The sequence below is a fragment of the Tupaia chinensis genome, unplaced genomic scaffold, assembly GCF_000334495.1.
Source record: "Tupaia chinensis unplaced genomic scaffold, TupChi_1.0 Scaffold000622_1, whole genome shotgun sequence".
Classification (NCBI taxonomy): Eukaryota; Metazoa; Chordata; class Mammalia; order Scandentia; family Tupaiidae; genus Tupaia; species Tupaia belangeri.
This window is the reverse complement of record NW_006160142.1, coordinates 10,689,828-10,695,120: the sequence shown is the minus strand read 5'-3', so window position 1 is coordinate 10,695,120 and position 5,293 is coordinate 10,689,828. Positions and strand designations below refer to the sequence as shown.

Sequence of the window (5,293 nt, the reverse complement as noted above, 5' to 3'; positions counted from 1 at the left end):
TAAATAAATAAATAAATAAATAAATAAATAAATAAATAAAAGAAATGGCCTATATTGTACACAAAGGGACTTCACAAAGTTTATGAAAAAATGAAATTAAAGCATGAGTTTATTTTGTTGCAAAATTTTTTGAAATCCATGCATAGGTTTTTCATAGTATACATTTCCCATGTATACTATTTACTTTTTAAAAGTTATTTGCTTTTTACATGAGCAAGAGAGACAGAGCAATAGCATCCCAAACATGTCTCAGTGCTGAGAACTACCTTCATCTTTAGCCAGCCCAAGATCATAGGCACATGCATGACTAACATACTGGGGAAGTCTTCAGAGTGAACCTAGAACCTATCCATGGGGGTCAGCATCACAGAGTATTGTTTTATTGTTGTGCCACCATTTTCCCCATTCCACAACTTTTTTAAAGACCCCCTCCTATTAACATGATTATCATGGCCTCTTGACATTCTGGGCACATTCCTTATTCATTGACATTGAATTTGGCAATGTAACTTTGGTCAATGGGGCACTACAAGGCATGTTTGCAGCAGAGTTTAAATATGCTTGTGCAGCTGAGTTTGCGATCTTGCACTCCATTATTGTCATGAGAAGAATATTCCTTGGATAGACACTATCCATTAGGTGTAGGCCCCAGAATGATAGGAGCTGTCCTAATCACCCACAGCCTGAAGCAGAACCACCACTGCCACCTCACAGCTGACTCAACAGACCGTGAATGAAAAATAATATTTCTCGTATGCTACTGTGTTTGAGAGTGATATAGTGTACATCATTGTTGTGGTAATGGCTGACTGACACTGTTAGCATAAACTATTATTTCCCATTAATTTGTGAGACATCCAAAACCATACAGTGGAAGTATATTAGTTTTCTAGGACTGTCATTAAAAAGTACCATATAGGGAACCAGCAGTTGGCCTAAAGGCTCTGTTGCTGGAATCCCATGTAGTCGACCGTGGTTCAAGTCCCGGATCTGGTGGCTTAAACTCACACTGTGTGTGTGTGTGTGTGTGTGTGTGTGTGTGTGCCCAAGATCCAGAGAGGAGAATGAAGAAGGAATTGTGGTGTGCCCATCCTCCCTGGGGGGATGATTTCTTGCTTTGTCTCTCTGTCTCTCTCTGGCTAGCACATGCACCTATAGCAAAAAACTCTCAAAATAAATAAATAAACAAACAAATAAACAAGTACCATACACTGACTGGTTTAAACAACAGAAACTTATTTTTACACAGCTCTTAAGGCTAGAAGTCCAAGATTGAGTTGCTGAAAGAAAGACCTATTTTTTTCCAAGGGCCATAATGTAAGAATCCAGGTCTCTCTCTTTGCCTGTTAGGTGGCCAATTTCTTCTGATGTTTTTACATGGTCTTTCCACCATACAGGTATTTGTATCTAGTGACTACCCTAGTGATCTCATTTTAACTTGACTATCTCTTTAAAGACTTTATCTTCAAATTTGAAGGTACCTGGGATTAGGATTTTGACTTCTAAATTCGGAGGAAAAATAATTCAGCCCATAATTGTAAGTGATGCGTATGTCATCCAGTCAATACAAGAGAATGAAACCTACTTTTTTCCTCTTATTCTAATCTTGGGCTAGTGATTGCTGTGTGGGCTCTATGATTCATACATTCTCACAAGTTAACACCTATGTGGTCGAGTTCCCCAATAGCATATGCCTGAAAACTTAGGCCTTGAGCTTGGAAAAACATATTTTAGTGAGCAAAGCATGGACACATTATTTTTATTGTGTCATATGCTTCTCAAGGACTGTGGGGCATTGCATTCTGACTCAGGTTATTCTGGACCTACCACATCTGTTTGAAGTAAAATACCAATAGACATGACATTAAAATAAGTTGTCTAAATTGCAAACAAATTAATCTGACAAGTTTTTAGCATATAACTAGACCAAGATGTGTGAAAACTTTCATCAAACTTTGGTCCTATATAGTAAGAACCTCATGAGATGAAGAGAAATCTTTCAAGTGTGTTTTAGGAAATGCCATCAGACAAGTAAAGTCCATTTGTATTGTGCTTGCCTTGATATAAACACCTGAGAAAAGCTGCCACTGTGCAGTTCATCTCTGGCAAACCATTACTTAACAAGCTGTGAGGTTTAAAAAAAAATGCTACTTCATATTAGGTCGATGAGTGACATCAAGGAAAGACCCTAAATCTATTCAACCACTTAGAATGAAGATATACTCAAAAAAAAAGTTGAGTGTCACTTTATGTCAAGCACTGGGCCGGTTTCTGAAGTTGTCTGCCTTCATTCAAGTCTAGTGGCAAGATCAGAAATATATTTGAGTAATTATAAGATAATGTGCTGCTTGGTATAGTAGAGGTCCTTTTTAAAGAGCATTAGGAGCACAATGGCAGATTATAATTTGTGGGGATATTTAGGAAAGCCTCATAGAGAAGGTACCATTTCACTAGGCTTTTGAGCAAAAAGATCACAGGTAAAGGGTCAGCCAGGTGGTTAATGTAGATAGATACCACATGCCCACTGTGTGGTTCAAGTCCTGGATCCAGTGGCTTGAAAAACATGTCAGGTACATGAATTTACATGCCCAAAATCCTGAGAGGGGAACAGAATGGAAGGGATTGCATGATCATTCCCCTTTGACAGTGCTTTCTCACTTTCCCTTTCCCTTTCTCACTGTCTCTGTCCCTCTCCAATGAGTGCACATGGCCTAGAGCAAAAAAAAAAAAAAAATAACAATAATAATAAAAATAGAGATCACATCTTGGGAGAATATCCAAGTGGTGTGATGTGGCTGGCAGCAGATATGTAAGGGGAATGAGCGAGAGATGGACATTAAGGTTTGAAAGTAGGGTGAGAACAAATGGTGAAGGACCCTGTACACACACTAAAGTATCCAAATGCTGCCTTTGGACTATAAGATTGCCAGCATTCTAGCTATTGTGATACTTGGATCAAATTTTATCTTTAAAAAATTTTTTTTTTAATTTTATCTTTTTAAGATTGAATCCTTCTAGCAGTGATGTGGCAGAGAAACCAGAGGGACTCACTGGAACTATTTTGGATCCAGCAAACTATGATGAGAAGCTGAACCAAAGAAAGGTCAGTGGAGACAGAGAGTGGAAGAGAAAGTTGAGAGGTTTATACGATGCAAAATTAAGAAGTGATGGAGCAGATGCAGGTTCTGCAAGAGAGAATGGTTTTCCTTCTTTACCTTTCGCATAGCTTTCTTGGTGTCTCAGCACAGAATTTTGCTGGGACTGTGATCTTATTTCCTCCGTATTTTTAAAAACTCTACAGCAGAAAAGATTGCCTATAGATAGTGCAGAAATGCACCACTCACTCTTGCTAGTGAAAGAAGAAAGAAAACAACTTTGCCTATTCCATTTCTCATCCAATAACCTGTTTACATTGACAGGTTAGATGAAAGTGAAACTATGAAGTCATATGTCAGAACTTCAGTCCTTTGTTATTGATTTGAGCAACATCTTTGCTGCACAGAATAACAGTTTTGAACATTTTCTCCACTTTTTAATGCTATTCGCAGTGTAACAACTACTGATCTGACACACTGTTACTCTGCATTATTAACATTTCTCCAACACTTTCTTAAGTCTAGATAATGAACAAAACAATTAATCAAGCATGTGCTGATGTTTGTGGTGTAAATATGCCCACCATTGCTGAGTTCAAGCTACCAATGTGACACCATTGAACTCAAGGCAGGAAAAAGTTGTGTAGTATCATCCCGTGATGTCTCTATCAAAAACAGTTGACATAAATAGCATCTCAAGCATGGATAAATGTAGTAAAATAATTAGGAAGGGGTAAGTGTTATCTTTTATATTATCTTTTTATATTATCTTTTTTGTAATGTAACTTATTTAAGAATAAGCTTACCTTATTTCATTTTTAATAGTAGTCATTTTAATAGTACTTTAATACTAGTTATACCTAACAACCAACTTATAATACTCTTGAAGACTTAACTATCAACTTGCACAATCCATACGAGTCAGTCTCAGCACTACACATATTAAACATATGTCAAGGGTTAGTGAGAGCTCCAAACCAGTTACCCAAAGATCCAGGATAAAGGGGCTTCCCCATCTGGAAAAGGCTGCCTCCAAAGTTATCAGAGAAAATGAAAGGAGAGTTGATAGAATAGTCAAATCCATATCCCCTCTCCCCAGGACAACTTGTGGAGCCCTTATCTCCCGGCTGGCCTCTTGTTTTCCATTCTTCCCAGCTTTGATCTATTTTTTCCACAGAGTAGCCAGAACCAATTTTTAAAAATATAATCAGATTATGACAGTCCACTGCTCAAACTCTAATCTAGTATTTAATGAAGCTCAGAATAAAATCTCAGTTTCTTAGCTTAGATAATAAAACCATAAAGATATTGATTCTGTCTCATTCTCTAATCTATTTTGTTCTGTTTTCCCCTTTATAAATACTTTGATCACACAAGTGTTTTTTTGCTTCTTGAACATATCAAATTCTGACATAGGTATCATTTCCTCTGCATGCAATGATCTTACCCCCACATTTGAGTTCTCAGCTTAAGATCTCCCTTTACTATCATTTATAAATTAGGTTCTCCTTTGCACTTTCTCATAGCAACCATAGTACAACCACAATTTAAGGTATGACTCTGTACCTACACGTGTTCCAGGCACACTTCCCCCTACTAGATTACCAATTAATGAAATTAGAAGCCATGTTTAATTTGTTCAGTATTGTATACACTGCACAGAACAGATCCTCAGAGGAATTAAAAAAAAGAGAAAGTTAAAAAATAATAAAATTAAAAGGAGACAGAGAGAGAGAGGAAGGGAGAAAAAGGGGAGAAAGCAGTCAAAGAAAAGAAAAATGGTATTTAAGCTATAACGTATTTTCTTTTTTACTCGTGTGCCACTGACAAGATATGTGATCTTGGACAATTCTCTGGGTCAGAAATGGAAAGATAACAGAGAAGGGAGGATTTAGTAAAATATGAGTGTAATCTACCCTCAGAAAGAGAAACAATTTTAGGACAGGAGTAAATTTGAAAATGAAAGAGGAAAAATGTAGAAAAAAGTTAAACCTACTCAAGTTGAGACTTGGAACAGGTGTAAAGGGGAGGAAGACAAAACCCTCAAATGACTTTGTATATGATAAGAACAAGGAAGACTACTGGTAAAATTCCAGAGAGATGGCAAGTCTACTGAAAAGATGACACTGCACAGTCCTTCTAGGCAGAATGGATCGTCGCCTTTCCCATCCCAGCCCTGCACAAGCACCAGAATTCTC

At 37.3% G+C, this 5,293-nt stretch overlaps 1 long non-coding RNA gene across 1 annotated transcript in view; it reads right to left on the bottom strand.

Moving 5' to 3' along the window:
• The window catches only part of LOC102475161 (uncharacterized), a 75,889-nt gene that overhangs the window by 22,814 nt on the left and 47,782 nt on the right, over window positions 1-5,293 (bottom strand). The window lies entirely within an intron of this gene.